Source organism: Parus major, chromosome 3 (assembly GCF_001522545.3).
Source record: "Parus major isolate Abel chromosome 3, Parus_major1.1, whole genome shotgun sequence".
Taxonomy (NCBI): Eukaryota; Metazoa; Chordata; class Aves; order Passeriformes; family Paridae; genus Parus; species Parus major.
The window spans coordinates 105,674,780-105,695,689 of NC_031770.1; the positions used below are offsets into that span (position 1 = coordinate 105,674,780).

Below are 20,910 nucleotides of genomic sequence, written 5' to 3' on the forward strand. Positions count from 1 at the left end.
TGTTTCAATATGTTATTGGAGGAAAGAGGGTGTGTTCCTTTTTTAGAAAAAAATTAAAATTTAGCTCTAGTAGAACTGCAAAGTACATTTGATATTCTTAGGGAAAGTTTGGATTTCTTTTTGCATGCAGATTCAGGTAGAGCAGCTGGGAACAGAAAAACCTGGCAAATGGTAAAGGTGACCACAGCGCTGGCAAAGTGAGACAGAAGCACTGCTGGGTTTCTTTTTATGATATTTAACATTTTCTTTCAACTTCGTTTCATTTTAATAACTGAAAGTGCCAAATAGAGCAGATGTAGACAGAGGGAAAGGAGACAATGAAGTTATTTAAAGTAAGCCAAGAGCAAGCTGAAATTTTTCTGCAGTACCATTATTATATTGATTTTTTTCACACTATAGAAAAACAAGGTCAATGCTACAGAAGGAAACATTAGCCCAAAGTGTGGTTATAAAAATTTGCCATGGCATCTTAAAATTATTTTCATTTGGAAGAAGCCATTCAGATTCTGATCAAAACATTTTTAGTGTTCTCCAGATGCTATCCACTGATAGATGCATTTCAGTCATGCTTTGTCTGGAGATGATTGAAGCAATTTTGGAGCCAAAGCAGTGGTTTCATTTATCATGACCTTTGTTCCTGGGTCTGCTTAGAGTCCAACAATTGTCTGGAGCTGATCAGCCCTTTTCCCAGATGTTCAAAACCATTTTGAAGCTTATCAGTGCTAGTAAACCATGTGTTTATTGGGGGAGAGGAGGCAGGAACAGCAAGTTAAGTGCCTTTTGATCATATGCTAGATGTGAACTGTCTTCTAAATTACCTTATTAGACAATTTTCTGATGACTTTCATTAGTAAGAATGTTTTGGCATGAATAGATCAAAAGCAATAAATAGACAAGAATGGAGGTAACAGGAGACTTTTTATTCTGAGAACTGTTAATCAGCTGTGTAATCTCCCATAAAATAAATGTGTAAAAGCGCACAAAGTTTTTGCCCCAACTTCTTCTGCTGTGAATCAACTCAGCAGCTCTAACTAAAAATTCAAACTTGCATCTATTAATAACTCTGAAGAGGAGAGAGAAGTAGGGTAAACAGATGTAAGGGTATGGTGCTTAGTAAGCTTCCAACTAATAATGTGAAATGGTGTCACAGAAAAACACCAGGTGCTTGTACACACTCCTGTTCACCCTGCCTGTCTGTGTCTCTCTCCTTCACAAAAGCAGACTTAGACTTGTGGTCAGCAGTGTAACCAGCCAAGGCTTTTCCCTGGTAGGATCCAGCTAATGGCTAGGCATAAAAAATTGAGTCCATGTATATACTGAAGAGATCACAAGTTAGAAAAGCAAATGGTTGCTAGGTTTCTTTTAAAAATAAAAACATAAAATTTAAAATATATAACAATGCTTTAAAAATAAACCAAGCATGTGTTAAGTTGCTTTGAGCTGTGGAGAGATCACAGCCTGCCTATCTTTTGCAACCATTTTTGTCAGCATGTTTATGGGGTACCAGCTCGTGGGGTGTAGGTGACATCTAGCAGCTGGATTTGTTAGTTCTGTTTCGAGAGTGAGATATTTGATCACTGAGTGTCCTTCTGCAGGCTGAACCTCCCCCAGCATTTTGGCAAGTCATTAAACTCAGTGGCAAGGGTGTCCCCCACACAAGAGGTGACACAGTGGATAATGTGTCATGAAGCAAGAAGATTGATAACCTGGTTCTCCTTGTCTTATTGTCCAAGGAGATAAGTACAGCCGCCAGTGCTACCCCAGGCTGAGGTCAGAGGGGATTCTTTCTCCTGTCCAGTTACAGTTTTGTCTTTAGCATATCTTCCAGAGCTGGTCTGGCAATCTCGAACCGTAGAGAGCTACCATCTATAGCCCTTCAGACTTACTAGTTATCCTCCCAGTTAAAAGTTTGCTTTTTTTTTTTTTTTTTTGTAAATCATCAAGTCTATCCTCAGTCCTTTGGTCCTTGATTCCTTAAGTTTCCTGCTATTGCCCACTTTCAGTAGCCTCCAAATAACTCTGCATCTTTTGCATCCCCTCTGTTCTTCATTTGCCATTGCAAATATGGGTTCTGCAACTTAAACTTAGATACCCAGACCATATGCATCCTTTCAGCATCAGACTCACCATTCCCTTGCATGAGGATAAAACTGTTCCCTCCCTTTGTTTCCATGTCTGTATAGTCAATAATTGCTCTAGACTTTTTTGCCAATGCGCTAAATCAATAGTTATTAAAAATACATATACATGTCATTGTCCTCAATTATGAGTTATGAAACAGTCATAGTATTGTCAAAGACTGACGTGAAGTCTGTTTGACAAGATCTGTCTTCTGGCTACCTGTATTGGCAGATACTGGTCATATTCATTCCCATCCTTCAGCTGAAGGCTAACTGAATCCTAAAGTGACAAATTCAAAATGGAGGAAAAAAGTTCTTTTCTCTCTGATATGTAACTGGACTGTATGATTTGCTGTATGATTTGCTGCGTGATAGAATTGTTCAGGGAATTTAAAGATAAATTGTTTTAAGGAACACTAGTCTACCTAATCTGGCTGAACCATGGTCTTTAAAATTATGTAAATGTAAGATTAAAGACTTTGCCATGACTTATGTGATATGAATTGAAAATGCATTGGAAAGGAGAGAAAAAACTGAAACCATCTTCAGGGGAAAGCTTAGGATATGTAAGACTAGCTGTGAGGGGGTTGGGTTTGGTCTATGTTTTCATGCTTCTGGAAGAGCTTTTAACTACTTTCTATGGAGGACTTTTATTACTAATTATTAATGTGTAGGAGAACTTTAGAACTAATTATGCTTTGCAGACCTTTGAAATTTATTCTCAAAGCGTACCTGTAACCTTCTTACCACAGATGCTTTGGTAAAAATCACACTTAGTGGATCTGCCACCTTTAAGTGGTTATGGTGTTTGGTCTGAGTTATTTAAACAGAAAAGCTGTCTTATCCCAATCTTTATTTTTTGCTGAACAAAATGACAATGAGACTTTGCACTGCTATAACCCATTTCATTGGAGGCTGCCAGAAAATATCAGATAAACTATTTAAACCTCATCAACCTCTAAGAAATAGTTTGATGCTGCACACCCAGTATATTGACAGGGAAAGTGAGGCACTCAGAGACAGTGATTTTTGGGTTTTCGACTCATTCTCTGCTACTATGAGCCATGTTTCAACTCTTTTACTCAGTTTGGTTTTTTGTAGCCTGATTCTGTACCCATTTGGCCACAATTGGGCCGCAGACTGGCACCCGGAGACAGCACAGTTCAGAGACATGAGTCCTTTGCTGGAGATACTTCCTCAACCCCTATACCAGTAGTTCATAGTAAAGTGGAAATCTTGCCAATAAACTCTGTGTTTGGATCAGTTTGTCAGACTCTGAGCTCAGCCATATGTGATGATTGAGCTCAGGGCTGGTTCTCTACATGGTGGGTTTTTTTCTGCAGTGAGGTTATTTATTGGTCAAAGGAAACTATCCAAGAAACCCTTATAAAACTACAGCACTGCTTAAGATATTGGCAACAAAACAGTCTGAAATTCATTTAAGGATGCTGCACAGCATTCCAGCTATGTTTTCTGTTCATCTCAGCAGCACCTTCATTCTTTGTTGCTTTTCCGAATTACTTTGCGAGTTACTTGTACAATTTTCTCCATCACAGCTTCAATTTAGAAGTGTTGTCATGGGCTGTAATTTGAAATTTTATTACCAAGAGATTTTTTGGTTATAGAACATTTACTTTTATCATCTCTATATTATTTTTAAATGCCTGAAAAGATTGATACATCAACAGAATCTGTGCACCACCAGGCGAGATCTAATTTTTTTTTCAACCTTAATTTTAAAAACCCTTTGTTTGGAACATAAATTGATTCTTCAGCCCCCCAACACTTAATGATTTGTTATTCTCAAGGTTAAACCTATGACAAATTTTATAAAAACACCAGTCTTCAGTTTTTATAAGATTTTCTCTAGTTGAGCTCAGGGATAGCTGTGCAGTTTTAAGTCTTTAAATAGTGTAACTGAGGCGTGATTGTGGCCTCCTGTTCTCACAGTACTCCTTTAGCATTTAAGACTTGTGTGTTTTTGCTACCAGAGTTTATCCCACTGTGGTTAGCCACGGTTATTGATGTGGGAGGGAAGACAGTGATGATCAAATGTTTGTTAACCTCTCTGGAAAGTCAGGCAAGGATTGCAGGCAAAGTAGCCACTGCTGACTTTGTGCATCACTGCAACTAAATAGCATTAAAAAACAAGTGGGGAGGGAAGGAAATTCTTACGGTGAAGGAAAAACAAGTCAGTGTGGCTGAGGAATGCACTGTAAAAAGGAATAAAAGGAAACAGCACAGAAGTAAAATGTTATATTTTTCTTTCCTTCATGTGCCAAAAAAATGTAGTTCCCTGAACAGTAGCCTGTCAGATGCTGATGATTTGCTGCAGGTTGCAGGATTTGTGTTGTCTGTTCTCCTTCACTCGCTTAGGAGGTGGTGATTTGCGAAGTTGGTGTACGGCTTCCACAAATATTTAAAATATTGATTAAGCAGAGGAAGAATAAACACGAATTGTTTTTCAAGTTACGCCTTATGTTGTACATGACTAATTACATACAACAATTTGCTCTGCTACGGTAACTGAAATTTATGTACTCTTTTTATTATAAAACATAAGATGCTTGCATAAAGAGAGAGATTATAAATATTGGAATACAACAGTTGCTAGAAAACATTCAAAATATGCGGTGATGAAATATATGGGATATGCTCTTCCAGCTTCTCTGTGAAAGTGTTCTTCCACTCCCCTAGGGTTTGTACTGAGAGCTGGCATATTTTTGTCACCATTTCAAACGGTATCCTGGTGATTATTCGATCTGGACATGACATAGCAGTCCGGCCCAAGTGCAGTCCGGTGGCAAAAGCCGTGTTAAAGATCCTCCTTTTCTTTTGGCAGATTACTGTGATGGTACACAAGGCTTCAGCTGCTGGATTTCAAATTGCAACAGTGATTTTTTTCTTCCAGAAATACATTTTTACCTCTGGATACTTTTTTAAAATAGAGTCATATCTAGTTTCATTGGTAAATGAGATGCAAGCCTGGTCCCACCTAAGCAGAGACTTCTGATGCACATGAAGCTCTGATTATGGCAAACGATGACATAAATGCTTAGGAAATCAGAGCAATGCCCAGAGTACATAACATTGATGGTTTGTAACAGAACAAAAGGACAGGTTTACCCTGGCACCCAAATCACATTCTCCTGGTTCTTCAGGCTTGAAAATTCACTAAGCTTTGCAAAATTTACAGTTTGGGCTGACACACTATTTAACTGGATTGCAGCTTCCAGGCTGAGCTTTTTGGGAGTAGTCTGCGAGCAAGGATAGACAGAGTGAATTACGTTGGCCATGGTGTGCCATCTCACCAGACCAGCTAGGCTGAAACCAGCAGGGTGCAACAAAAAAATATCACTTTAGTATCATATTTGTATCCTCAAATCAGAGAGTTACTTTAAGAGTTGCATTTGAGGAATTGAGCTTGTATAAGGAATGAGAGGAGGAAACAAATAGATTTGTTCATTGACTCTCAGGACACATTTTTCTTTCCTCTAAATACAAATTGACAAAAAATGGCTGAGTATTGAACAGAGCAATGACTTCTGCTGAAGTAATCGCATTATGCTACTACAAAAAAGTTACAACTCCTGGGAAATACTCGTACTACCAGGGCAGAAGAGAGCAAAGAGAGATTGGTGATGCTTTCCAAAACTGATGTGATGAAGGCATTGAAGCAGAGGAACCAATTCTTCCCTTTGAAGGAGGTGGAGATGTCTTAGGTGTTTTCCAGACTCCTCTCTAAAAGGCTCTTCCTAATGATCTTTGTCCCTAGGGAGGGCTTAGGCTGTGCTGATGATCTGCCACTTCCTCTTACCATCTCATTTCAGTATTTTTTTTCTAAGATGCATCTGTACATATTTTTAATAGTGTAGAAATTGGAACTTACAAAATGTGGGTTTAATTTGTCAACTTTTGCAGATACTTTATTGGACCAAAATCGGTTGGAAAGCCCTGGCATGCTCATTAATCTGTAAAGTAATAAAAAGCTGCTTGGATTTTTTTTGCTTGCAGTGTGTTTATCATCTGTTGAAAGAGCTAAGAGGTCTGGCCAGTTTCTAGGCCCAGTTCCATTTGAAGATGAAAGGCAGCATTTTTGAAGCACTAATTGACATCGCCAAATACTTACAAGGTCACAAACATGACAGCTTTGGATAAAGAAAAAGGAGTATTTCTGGGCTTTGGCACTTTGAATAAAAAAATCTCTTGACTTCCAAAAGGAATAAATATCAATCATAAAACCTAAATAAAATTTGTGTTGGCCAGGATTTAAGTGCTTGGTTCTTTGAAATTATTTTAGAGTTATTTTTATTTTCTTATTTCTTTCTCAGCATTACGTCATTTTCACATTTATTAGTTGCAGATTATCCATCCAAATAAAGCAAAATATACACTTCTGTCATTCAGGAGTCATGGGTGTTTCATTATAAAATTTGTCTCAGGCTCCTGTCAGGCTAAAAAAGCCTGGGAGCTGCCTTGCCTGTGATGTGCTGTGGGTTCCTAGAGGGTTTATTTCTAAGGAGCAGTACTTCTAAAGGAGGGCAGGTTCTCTGAGTCATAGGTGCATATAATCCTGAGGTTGGTTGCTGTCATTTAGGAACATAATGCCATTGTCACCATCAAACACAGCCACTAAAAAAATTTTACAAATAATCACTTGGTGGTTTTCTATTATTTTTGCTGTCAATGCTTAATAGGTAGGGCCTAGAAATTATTTTCAAGAATGCTGATCCTTTCTCAGCAAGGTAATTTCTGATTTTGGTGTTGCATGAAGAGGGTAATGTCAGAGAAACCATTGAGGGAAGGGATGGCTTGATTGTGGTATGAAGGAACCTGATGCAAACAGTTTGTTAGAGAGCTGCTGTACTGCTTGGGTGGGATGTCTGCATACTGTAATTTTTATTATAACAGGAAAACAATGGTAATTTCTAAAAAGCAGTTTTAATGCATAGCAGAGGGAAATGCATTATATGACAAATGTAATATTTTCTTGATGGCATCGGTTTCCTCAGCTTGCAACACAAATTAACCAAATAAATAAAAAGAAAGAAAAAAAAGGGAGAAAATCTTCACTTCTTACGATTTCCATGGGCCTTTGAGTTCCTGCTTAATACAACACTTGTCTGTGAAACTGATAGACAAAATAAATTCATCCCTGGGAGTGATAAACCGGACATTTATCTCTGCACTCTGGCTCTCTGAACTAGGAATGCTGCACCTTCAAACACTGGACACAGGCTGATGTCCTCTGGACATGCTGGGAAGCTATGACCAGCCAGGGCTGACACACCAGATTGACATTAAAGTATCACCACTGCCCTGTCTACAGTCCTGAAAATCCTCTTGAAAAAGTGCCCAGGCCTTGAAGAGGAGCATGAGGATCTCGTGTGTCTGTGGCCTGAAGTGTGTTCAGGCTGGGCTGCTGTGAGTGAGGGCAGCAGTGCCAGGAGTCCTGTCACAGCAGTGATGCTCCATCCCGTCCCCACAGGGCTCACGAGGTGCAGACATCTCCTGCAGAAATGGAAATACATGGACTCACTTCCTTGGGAGTGGGCAGAACAGAGGTTTATTGTCAATGCCTGTGAGAGCGCCGTAAGGGAGACCATGGAAGGAATTCCTCACAGAGTTTTTCCTGGCTCTAGTTTCACTCTGTAGAAGCAGCTCTCATGAAGATTTATAATTTCACATTACTTTGAAAAGAAGCTTGTGTGAAAGGATAAGCAAGTTATTTTGTTGGGCTTTCTCTCTGAATTTGAGGCATTACTGAATGTTCCAAGTGATGGTTAGCCGCTGTAACACTCTGTTCTTGGATGAAGCGGGTACTTTTAAGGAAACAAAATGCACGTTTACTTTGGTTTGGAGAAACCAGCTATCCCAAATCCTCCTGAAAGTTGGTCTGCCTCTGCTGGTTTTGGTTGTTCTCTGCTCCTGTCAAGCTGAAACATATGTGGTTGTTACCCACTACAATTTAGCATGACCAAACTGGTTCACTTTGGAAAACAAAGCTTATAGAAGTTCTGCAGTAAAGTGAATCCTGTCTATGAACTTGTGTTCATGTGTAAAATGGTATGCACCCACTGTATAAATAATTAATAATAACTAGTAATAAATTCTTCATATCATAGCATTATTTCTTATTGTTTATGATCTCAGTTTTTTTATGGTAATCCTGAAACAAAGCTCCAAGAAGTATATGAATAATATTTTTTACTACTAAGTTGTTGCATAAACATGTCCAGAAGAAGCAGCTTTCTTGGCTGTGTAATTTGAATGTTTAAGATTATATACTGCTTATATTATAATATTATATATAATTAAAGTTTTCCTTTAATTCCAAAGTGTTATACAAAGCCCATGCTTTCAAAACCACTGAAGTAGCACATCAAGTGAAACATTTTTCAGCTGGAAAGTGAAATACAATAATCACTGAGGTTGGAAGGGGCCTGTGCAGGTTGTCTGGTCCAGCCCCCTTGCTCAAGCAGGTTCACCTTGGCCCAGCTGCCCAGGACTATGTTCAGAGGACCTTGAGTATCCCCAAGGAAGGAGACTCCAGTGTTCTGTGGGCCACCTCTGCCAGTACCCTGTCATCCTCTCAGTAAAACAGTGCTTCTTGTTATTCATAAAATCACAAGAACATTTTGGTTGGGAAAGATGTTTTAGATCATTTAATGCAACCAGTAGCCAAACACTGCCCAGGCACCACTAAACCATGTCCCCAAGTGCCACATGTACTCATATTTTAACACCTTTAGGGGTTGTGACTCACCCACTTCTCTGAGCAGCCTGTTCTCAGTGCTTGATAATCTTTCCAGTTTAGAAATGTTTCCCAATGTCCTATCTAGAACTCCCCTGGTGCAGCTTTCCTCTTGTTCTGTTCCTTGTTACGTGGGAGAAGACACTGATCCCCACCTTGCTTCCAACTACCAGCTCCTCCTGTTTGTTGCACATTAGTGCAGGTGCAGGGTGCAAAACTGAGCAAAGTCCCAATACAGCTGCAGAATCTCCATAGGAAACCCTGCAAACTCAGCTTCACATGACCAGGAATAACCTGACCTAACATCAAAATGTGCTTTGTTTTGAGCAGGAGAGAGCCAAATGATGTGCAGAAGTCCCTTCCAACCAAAAGCATTCTGTAATATCCTGACTAAATCCTAGAACTGAATCAACTGTTCAGTAGTTGATATTTCCCAAGGCAGAGGTTTTGAAAGTTTGCTTTAAAACAATACCCAGAATCCTCATCGGCCAATAAATACCAGAACTTTGGATTTATTTTAGGTCTTCTGAGCCTAACTCCTATCTTGGCATAGTCATCACAGTTTTGCTTTTGAACAGCTTGTTTCCTTTAGAATTTTTGCTTCATGCTGGGATGGAGTAAAACTGAATAATTTATCTTCCTTTTCCTCAAAAGCTGAGCAATAGTTATACCCCACATGGATTTGAGACATTATTATCTTTCTAAGCTTCCATTAATTATCTTTATCATCCCTGCTTTTAAAGGTCTAGCATTTATCTTTGCAAGGTTCTTCAAGTTGGATTATAGAGGAAAATTTGAGTGTATTAATTCCATTCTTGCTTATGAAGTTGTAAACTCCATTTCATAAACATTTTTTCTACTGCTCGCAATAATCGTATTTATAGTTTTCCTGTGACCAAAGTGTCTGACGTGTAGAATTGATGCCTTTTAGGGTCATCATGCACATGAATAATTATCTCAGATGCACTGCTTTGATTAAAACACACAGCCCTGTACAGGTTTTGAAGATATGAATCACATATGCTTTGTTTGCAAAGCTGCCATTCACCTTGTTTTCTCAGCCTGCTTAGAAATACGAACTGCTGTACAATAAAGTTTAGCTCAGGAGCAGTGCAGGATAATGTTGTTTCAAGTTTTCTTACATGTCATTTCAGCTATGATTTGTACAGCTGTTACAAATTTTATGATAAATCCATCTTCATAGAATCATAGAATGGTTTGGGTCAGAAGGGACCCTTACATTCCAACCCCCTGCCATGGGTAAGAACACCTCCCAGTAGAAGATGTTCCTCTGAGCTACATCCAACCTGATCTTGAACATTTCCAGGGGTGGGGCAGCCATGGCTTCCCTGGGCAACCTGCTCCAGTGCCTCACCACCCTTACAGTAATGAATTTCTTCCTAATCCCTAATCTAAACCTACTCTTTGTAAGTTTGAAGCCAATCCCCCTTGTCCATGCTTTTGTAAAATAGTCTCCCTCCATCTGCCTTGTCAGCTCTCTTCAGGTACTGGAAGGCTACAATTAAGTAATACCACAGCCTTTTCTTCCCAGGCTGAGCAATCCCACTTCTCTTAGTGCTCATTTCCATTTTCATGTTAGGTAGATAATTCCCAAGTTTTTCTGTGAGTTGCCAGTGGTTGCTTTGCAAAGGGACAGGACAGTCCAGGTCTGGTGTCAATGTTCTGTAGAGACTGGGGGATGCTCTTGGATGCAGTACACCAAGTGGGCTGACAGAGGACGCTTCTAAAATAACCAGAAGTCAAAGAGTAGAGAAAGACACCTCTACATTTACCCAGACAGACCCCAATTTACCATTTTACTTTGTGTTCCTCTTGAGTTCCCTGTGAACTATGTTATTCTTCAGGTTGTGCTAAGAGGTTGTCCTGTAAAATAGCGCAGTGGAGTCTTCTCAGGAGTGGAAATAGAAAAAGACAATGCACACAAAAGTCAGCAAAGGAATTTCTGGTTATAAAGAAAGAAAAAATGGCTTACACTGAGTTTAGCCAAATGCTGGCACAGGTGCACAGAGTTGTCGCTGCATACCCTGGAGCTACCCAAAATTCAAGTTGTCAAAGCCCCAAGCAATTCAGTGTTGTCACTTCCCCCTCTGAGGGCATTATACTTGGTCACTTTCCAGAGCCCCTTCCCATGAAACCAGGCTGGTTATTTTCTGGTGGTGAAAGCCTGCAAGGAGCTGTGGAGTCTTGGAGAAAAGTCAGTCTAGACTCTCCTAAAAGATTTCCTTGAGAGAACAGAGAGGTGGCACCTGCCACATGGAGGTGGTTATGGAAGTCTCCTTGACCATGGCTCTAAGTGTGCAAAAGCTGTCTTGCTTACCTCACCTTCTGAACTGTTGGTAAGGGAGTAAATTTGCTCTGCAGCAAAGACCTTTTGTATTATTCTTTTGGTATGGATCAAAGAAAGTGGTTCAAAACCAGAGAGAGATAAGGCAGTCACAGCAGTTGTTGAGCAGTGTGCTTTTTGCATCCAGCTCTTTGAACTAGGACACAAAGCAAAGCTTAGGCAATGCAGCAAAGTTTGTGGACCAATTAATTTCATTCATTTATCTTTTCACCTTTCTACTTCAGTCTCAACATCTTTCTCCTCCTGTCCCATTTTCAATCAGACACTTGATTTAAACTCTTTAGACACTTCCCACAGCATTCCCCACTGTACTGGAAGCACCATCACTTGTTGGCAACTGCCACTGAATTATGGCAAGAAATTAAACACCCTGGGCACTTATCACAACTATTTTGACCCTCTGTTGTTTTGGCAAATGGAAATCCTCAGTGGAAACAAGGCTGTCTGGAAAATGAAGAGAAAAAAACCTGAAAAAAAACTAAGAATAAGGAAGGGAATCATGACAATGCTTAAAGATATAAATTTGGTTGGGTACTCTTTTTCTGTCTGTGTTCCAGCCAGCTCTGCTCACAGTACAACTGTGTTTGGCGAGGTCTCCCCGAGCAGATCAAGCAGTGCCAGGGCACAAGCCCAAGAGCTGGAACTTGACCATCTATACCATTAAATTGTTAGCACAGGCTCTGCCTTGCGCTCAGGCTGGACCAGCCAGTGCTGTCATAAACAATTCCCAGGCATGGCCTAGGGATTAGAAAGAGCCAGCAGCCATTCCCAACTGGCAGTTTGGATATAGCCACCTTGTTTTGGAGGGTAAAAGTGTATAATCCTGTGAACGTGGCCAGGCCGTATAATTTGGCCTTAGAGCTGTATAACAGGTCCTGGCTCTGTTTTGTTTTCTTGTTACTGGGACGATTTTGTGTTTGAGGCAAGTGTAATTGGTTTCACTTGACTCCACAGTTTCATACTTGACTGGGTTGTATCTGAACAATAAGGAGCACAAGCACATCTCCACTTTGTCTCTGCTTTAGGCCAGTGCAATGTACCTGTGCACTGAGATGGTGTGGTCTGACCCTACTGGAAATTGTAACAGCAACTTGAATAGTTTGTGAACTCACTTTTCCATTAAAAATAGAAATGCATAGTCTAAGGGAATCTAGAAATGTAACTTCTATGTAGTTGTGTCAGCTGGTTTTCAGAAATCTTTGTCAAGTTTTGCACATGGGCCACTAGATTGTGTTAGATATTGGACAGATGTTAACATACATCTGGTATGAGAGATCATGACAGCCGTTGAGTGTTGAAGTAGAAACACCTCTCACTATCTGTGAAGCAGGTTTTTTTTCTGTCTCTTCTTCTTTCTTTTCTCACCACAGCAGTGAATAGAAAATAATACTGCTTTCTAGCACTGAAAGCCTGATAAACCTATGCTAGCTGCCAGGACTGGGGAAATTCCAGAAGAGTGGTTATATCCTTTTGTCCTGCCCTGTTTTCATCTTCATGCTTCCATTTCCAGCTGCCTGAGGTATGGTTATGTATGCATCTTGATTTCTTTCAAGATGAATTATGAATACCTTTTATTAATGGAAGTTGCCTGATTCCATGAGCAGATAGCTCCAGACCGCCTTCCTGGCACATCTTACTAACAGTGCAATGAAACCTGAGGTTTTGGTTCAGCTTCAGCATTTTAGTCATCATATGAAACAAAATTAGTGTTCCCACATGTGGCTCTTTCAGACCACACACTCCTTCTAGCACAGCCACAGCATGGGCAAACAAAATTAAGGCAGCACTGTTAGTATGTGTGTCTTGTGGGGAGGATTTGGCCTTGACTGTCCAGCAGTGCTGACAAATTTGAAGACTTTTCAGTGCCAGATATTTTATCTGAAGCATTTCTCATAGGAAATGTCTACTGGTCTATTTGTGATGGCATCTGGATAGAAATCCACGACCATATGTTATATTTGGGATAATTCCCTTTGGGAGAAGCTACAGAAATAAAGCTTGACACGCCTCACCTTTGGTGTTAGATTTTGAAGACCTCAGGGGGACTCACTTTCTTCATCCAATCAACCATAAAATCTGCCGAATCTATCATACCTTTGTAGAAGAACAGTTCATGAGTCTGTTTGATGAAGAGCTTAGGGGTTAATAGTGGGGTGTTTTGCCAGTCAGGTTCAGTCAAATGTAACAATATTAGCCCGGGGTAGTTGTTCAGTACTGTTGGAAATGAGCTTCTTTTTCTCAGCTCTTTTCCCTTTGTGTTTCTGCTTCATTGTGCTCAGCACCCTGGCTGTTTGCTTTTCCTTTGGAGGTGAGTGTTCCTGGACAGAATGAAAGGACAGAGATGCACGACATGCAAATGTGCATTCCACTACTGAAACCTTTTACAGGAGCTGCACTGCTTGGAGACAGGAAAAAAAGGAAGAAATGCAGTTGTAAGAAGCAAATCTAAATAAGCTCCCACTCCACCTTTTTCAATTTACTGGAGGAAATATCTTTCTTCATATCATTTGACTTCTTGATTGTTAGATCAAATTGAGCCAGTTGGAATGAGCCTCAGTGATCAGCACACAAGACCTGAAAACCTCTGTTTGGCTGCTCTCTGGTCTTTGTGCAATTGGTTTGCTTAAATTTGCTGTAATAACCTTTCAAGAGTTGTGTACGCATTTTTCACTGAGGACCCTGCCGTGCATTGTGATTATGTTATCTGTTGCCTCCCTGAATGTTTAACATGTTTTAAGTGTTGTGTTGTGGGAGTTGGTTTTGGGGGAAGTTTTTGTCTAGGTCTGTCCTGTGTCCCCTGTTTTCTCCGAGCTTTTACTTGCAAAATGCAAGGTTATGTTGCTTATTATGTATTACTGTCTGTATGTCAGGCATTCTTTTTTTCCCTCCTTCCCTTTTCCTTTTCAAAGTATCTGCTTAGTAAAGTATAGAGTAAGCATGCTGGGTAGCTCTGACAATTGGGCAATCTGAATTCGGGCATGGATGTTGGATGGTGAGTCGTGGGATGGAGGCTGGTTGTGTTGGAAGGCCATGTACTCTGTTTCTGGGTAGGACAGAGTGGAAATGCCCTTTCTCTGAGTGCCTCTCCCCAGCGAGCCGAGGGCAGCGCGTTGAACACGAATGGAGCTGCCTGGCCTTGTCCCCCTCTTTCACAGGGAAAGCAGCAGATGCTGACAGTGAGCATAGTGAACTGCAAATGGGTAAAATAATGAGCTGAAGTGATAGCTTAATGGAATTATTAATGGGATTTGTGTTCAAATAGTGAATGAGGATTGATTTTTATTAACATAGGTTTTACACATGTAAACTTATGCAAAAGATTATACCCCACTCATTTCCTCTTCTCTGGCAAGTGTTTATAGAGCATGTGGTGTGCTTCAAACTTCTTTAAATATTACCCTTTCTCTCACTTTATCTACCAGTACTTCTCAGAGTGCAAGTCTTCATCTAAATCTGCATAATAAACCCGGAGATTTAACTGAACAACGAGGAGACCTTGGAATGAAAGCAGAAGTAGGTGTTCAGTGGGAGTTTGCTGTTTGCTTGTTCATTCTCACCAGAATAAAAGACAGGAACACGATGGAAACTCGAAATGCTGAAGTGCAGCTCTCCACAGAATGCGAGGCCTCTGCTAGAGGGGGCTGTATTACCTACAGGGTGGTAGTGAAGGTGTCATAATTAGGAGCTGACATTTAAAGAAATATCAGAAGGATTCAAACAACCCCCTACTCAGCTTCCAACAATGTATCTTTTCGTGTCCCAGTCCTGCCATCTCTTTTCCCAAGGACTCCAGTTTTGATTACCTTTTTGTTTGTTTTTCTGATAAATGCTTTGTTTATCCCCTGTGTCTGGCATGTGCTTCTAGAGATTGTTTGTAAGCCCCTCGCCCTCTTTGTATGAGGATTTCTCCTAAAGAACTGTTTACCCCCATGATGCTGGCAAAGACTAATCCTCTGATTATGGCTGGATTGTGAGTATTTCTGAATGCATCTGTATTTAGGAGCAGACTTTGCCAAATACTTGTTTGGGAGTGTGTGTGCAGAAACACATATGGTTCTACTCAACATTGTTACCTGTCATCTATTTGCTTGCTTCTTGTGTTATTTTCATCACATGTCAATCTCTTGTGATTTTTTGATGTGAGCCCTGCAGGGCAGGGACCAGACCATTCCTGGCATTTGAGAAAGTCTTTGTTTCATTTAATAGATTTTTATTGCTACGTGTCTTTTAAAAATCAAAGAAAAATGCTTTGTTGCCTTTCTGCCCCGGTACTGCAAGGTCTGTGCGAAGTTCATTGGTGACCATTTAAAAAAAAGTTTTTTCCCAAAGAAACTGCCATGTTTCACTGGTCTTGTGGTAATGATAAAGCATGTTTTATGCTGCTAATACTAAATCAGTTTATAAAAGGTAAAAACAGTCATGGTAGGTGAGACTGTGCATTCATACAGCTCAATCCTCTGCCTCCAGTGGGATTGATATTGCAGGTACACTGGATGCATCCTTCCCCAGAATGTACTGCCCACAGCTGCACCTTGGGGATTTTGTTTACCACATGTATCTTTGTCTTTCTGACACATGATGAAACATGAAGCATAGGCTTGCCTGCAAGCAGGCAGGTAGCCCCATTGAATTCAGGATGGCTATCCTCATCCCTACTGTTTAGTATGGGTTTAGTCATTTAGATGGATTGCTGTTTCTTAGGGAGAGTTTTCCATGGTAGGTTCTTCCTGTGAGCAAAACAAAAAGATCTGAAGTGTGCTTGAATCTGCCTGATCCTTAAAATCTGCTTTCATAAGGGAGAGGGAGTTCCTCAGGCTCACATCAGTGCCTGGAGGCATGCACAAGGACAGGACTTGGTCATGTCTGTCATCTGTACTCCCAAATCACCAGCTAATTTCCTGGGCAGAGGAGGGGCAGCCTGCTGAGTGAGCCTTGACTTGCTGCTTCAGAACCATAGCTGGGCACTTTCCTAAATACTGCTATTTAACAGCCAAGCTGTGTCAGCAGAGGAGGAGGTTGGATGCCAGGAAAACTTCCTTTGCCCAGAAGGTGGCTGGGCACTGGAACAGCTCCCCAGGGACATGGTCACAGCATCAGCCTGACAGAACTCAAGAAGTGTTTGGACAATGCTCTCTGGCACATGATGGGATACTTGGGGTGTCCTGTGCTGGGCTGAGAGTTGGACTTGATCATCCTTGTGGGTTCCTTCCAATTCCAGGTATTCTATGATTCTGTGACCATAAATGTGCTGTCTGATGATTCTGTCATAGAGTAAATGGATGCAAGACTGAGGCCAGATACATAGTGATGCAGGAAGACTAATCTCTGATGGCTGTGACTTCTATTCCTGGAAAAAAATGCTGACTGTGGGGCTTTTTTTTATTGCAGAATCACGTTAGTCCTGGGGTAGAAAATATTGGGTAAAATATATTGTACTCATAATTCATATTAATGGAAATTCAATAATGGCAACCTGTCATTCAAAAAGATTAGAAATGAGTCCAAGTGTTGTGCTATAAAAACATTAAAAAAGCATTATGAATTACAATCTATTGCACCATGTTTTGCTCGTTATAAATAATGAAGGGAAAAACTAGTCCTTGGAAGTTTTTGGGTTGTCCATTTTGAGAGAAGCCAGCAATTACTTTGTAGAGCTGACTGTGCACCATTGATCTGACTTATGGATTTCATAAATGCAGTGGTCTGCTAATTTAATAAACGTGCTCAATCTGTTTTTAAACAGAATACAGAACTTTGAAAAATGATTTCCTTTCAAACTAAAATTAACTCTTATGGCTTTTAAATATTAGACTGTGATATTTGCTTCCAGATTTTCATTAAAATACCTTCTGGTTTCACATTTTTCCTGGGATGGGCTCGGTGCTTGCGGCTCATGTTTTATTATATTAAATACTCATATTTCACTTATGCTAATTTGGCATCGAGTTATGAATTGGAGTTCTTAGGCAAACCTTTATTTGGTTCTACATTGTCAGTAAAGCTTGCAGCTGCTTAAAAAGTTTGCCACTGCCAAAAGCTTAGATAAATATGTGTTCAGAAAACTAGAACTTGCTGTGTATTGGACAGAATATTGATAGACTGTATGTGATATCTCATCTAAGTCATTTGTATGTAAAGCTTCAAGTTTTTGAGAAAAAACTTGCAGTGTTTTCAATAAATTTGCAGCAAACTGAGTAAAGGGAGATTTCCTTGTCAATTTAATGTGTACTCTCAAGCATGAGCTGTGATTATTTTTGTCTCTAGTCTATTTTAACTGTTGTAACCACAGTAAGTCATAAACCAGATCAAGCTGCTCTTGCAGTCTGGCTCCTTTAGTGAATCTAAAATCTATCTGTTGGACTTCTAGGTGTAAAGAGGTCAAACAGTGTGATGGCAGTGTACATCAGCTGAGTTTGAGGATTTGGTGATGGGATACCCTTTAATGTCCAGGGGATCTTATCATCTGAATTCTTGCCCCCTCCATCTGGAGACTCACCTACTGTGTTGGAGAGCTGAGTGTAACTGGGGACCAAAGTCTTCCATATTAAACTAATTCTCAACTTTATACTGTCTAGATCCATCCTTCCTTTCCTTCTCCAGTCTATGCAAAATGTATGGTATCTTGAATTAGCATTGACAGGGAAACTGAAGGACCTTTGGTCATGTGCCAGATTTAATTCATTTGTTATCAAGACTGAGAAGTGAATGTGACAGTGACAGCAATAATTACCTTCTTCTGTAAAGAAATGCAATACAAGCTTATGCATTTTGGTTAAAGGGGGGTTAGGGAAGAGTAAGGCAATTATACCTATCATACACTTGTGACCTATTTTTTTATCAATCTTGACAAGCTTAGAGAGTCTGATGGTACATCCTAGGCAAGGAACACCTAAATCCAAATAAAATAACTTTCACTTGGTACCGTATTTCTACTGTAGACTGATAAATTGCTTTTTCAAAAATCAGCTCTGTTGAATTTTTTAATAAAGTTAATGGGGTAGGACAGACAGTAGTGGGTTGCTGTCTGCTTAGTGTATTCTGGATACAAAATGAAATTCCCTCAGTCTTATTTAATATTACAGGTTTGGGGTTTCAGAGGAAGAAAATGAAAATCAATGACATTTGCAACACAACACAATATTGGAGCAGCAGGATTCAGGGAAAGTAGCTAGTGACTGTCCTTGAGGACTCCCACTAATTATATTTTTTAGCTTCCACCTCCTGCAGATACAGGATTAATATTATTTACTTTTCTTTATTCTGGCTCTGTTGGATTGCTTGAGCAGCTCTTATGAGCTGTTTGAACAGGGACACCTTTGAAATTCATGCATAGCCAGAGATCCAGTTCTTCCTGCTATTCAGACCATTTCAGGGTGTTTCCTGGAAGGTCTTTTGAAGAGTCTGAAAAGTGAGTTGGCACAAGCATGAGCATTTTGAAAAATTGACTGGAAGAAGCAGACTTCTACTTGACATAGGGCAGGGCCACGGACACGTAACATTGGATGGTGATCTCTCTGTAAATTTGGGTACTGGTATAGACTTTGCAGCCTTGCTTTGGAAAAGGCTTGTCGAAAACTAAATGGAGATACTTTGGGAGAAGTGGCTGAGAAAGTACAAGTTTGCAGCAAGTACATTTGTCTTCAAATGGGGAAATATAACGATGTCAGGTCAGCGGCAGAGCAGTGCTCCGTGCTGTGCTCTGCTGCCCAAGCTGAGCTTGTCAGTCCTTGGGAAGTTGAGAAGTCAACTTGAGAAGTTGACAGTGTCATCAAGACCAAGTCCTGAAGGCCTGGCCAAGAGGCTGTGTCTGTCAGCTGGAAGACTGAGCTTGTGGGCTGTCTCCTGGTAGGAGCAAGCAGACTTGGCAGTATTTCCCTGGGAAAAGCGACGTTCCCGCAGACAGCAATCTCTCTGCTGCTCATTGGGCCATTCGGCACATCTGCGTCCTCTCTCCCGATCCTGACAAAATGTCCCTTCTCTCTGCTGAGTTTTCTCCTGACTCATCAAATCTTTCAGCTGTATTTGCGCTCTTCCTAATGGAGAAAAAAAAAATAATAGAAAAAGCTGTTCCTTTTTAATGAAATTTCTTGTATGAGATCAGAAAATCTCAAATTGTTTCATTGATCTTTCTTGTTTTGTTTTATTACTTAAGCACTAAAAATGAAATAGATAAGACATAAATGAACTGGCTCATCTGTTGTTTCTTCCCAGCTCTTGGAAGGCTTTATTTTTTGTGCCTACTATACAGATTTGTCATATGTAATGCACTTTTTTTTTTCCTTTCTCATCTATTTCCATGCCTTTTAATTTATTTCTCCATCCATTTCCATCTATTTTTACCTCCAACAGTGTGGGGTACCTGAAAGCTCTCTATTGCATTCCTGGGAACAGGCTAAGTCTAACAGATGAGGCATAAGGAGAAGTTTAAAGAAACACAGAGTCTGATCCTGTTTCACTTGACAGCTTCTGTTGAATCCTTGAAGCTTTGATTCACCTCAAACATCTTTATCCATCCAGATGTTCAGCATCTGTTTACAGTTGGCTTGTAGCCCCTCTTTTTATTCAGCAGAGACGACTACCACTCTCCAAAAGATGATTTTTCTCACCCTGCAGTAGGTGGTTTGAAGGTCTCCTTTGGTATCCTTTCCTGTTCCCATTGGGTACAGAGGGACCCTATAGATCACTTTTGGCAATCTGATATTGAAATGAAGCCAGTCTTCACATTCTTTATCATTTTATCCATCTGTGGCAGTAAAAGCTATGTAAGTACTTAAAGATCTAAATGTGAAATGAATGCACGTTCTGCAAATGGTTATTGATACTGTAAGCAATAATATCGGTATTATTATTATCCACCTGCTGAGGGAAACAGAAAATGACATCTTGCCTTTACTGAATCATTTGTGTGCCAGAAACTTTGCCCAGTGTTTCACTGCAAACATTTATTTCCCCTTTTTGTTATGCTTTTCCTTTTGCTGTTCTTCATTAATGCAAATTTTTCTCATTTGTGATGCTAGTAGGAAGCACTTGGCCCATTACACATGGCTTGGTCATAAACAAGGTATTTGCTCTTTCTTATGAACAGAAAAGTGTCAGGAAATTTCATTCTGGGTTGTTGGTGACATTATCACATTGGAGTTTGTTGTTAGAAAACTTATTTTCTCTGCAGATACAGCACTCAACCTCAAGATTTTGAGGTAAAACCACACAAATAAAGCAGTTTGCCACTTCTGATCAAATTGCTCATTTTCAGTTTTGTGGGAAGACTATAAAGGAATATATTAAAGGAATAGGAGAATCAGAGGCCATGGGGAGCTGGAAAATGAATAAAAAAGAACAGTGGTGTTTTGAGGCTATCGAGGAGATGGGACACTGATTTCAAACTGAGAAGGGACAAAAATAAGTCAGACCATTGGGTTGGCTTTGAAGCACTAAGGAGGGAACTCAGCTGCAACTATCTCAGCTTGTGCTTCTTTCCCAAGTGTGTGTTATCTGATGGCCCACCATGCTGAATAACACTTGCAGGAGGTACAATTGTTTGTTTTAAATGTCTCCATCACTATAAAGGCAGGTAAACATTTTCCATCTCTGTTGTCTGGTAGTGAAGGATCGTGACTGCTGCGGTGGTGGAGTGGTGAGGGAGCCAGTGGGAGATCTGAGGGGCTTATGTT

The 20,910-nt window shown here is 40.2% G+C and overlaps 1 protein-coding gene across 4 annotated transcripts in view; it reads left to right on the forward strand.

Annotated features, from left to right (window-relative positions):
- The window catches only part of KLHL29 (kelch like family member 29), a 322,996-nt gene that overhangs the window by 84,020 nt on the left and 218,066 nt on the right, over positions 1-20,910 (forward strand). The gene's annotated exons all lie outside the window — the stretch shown is intronic.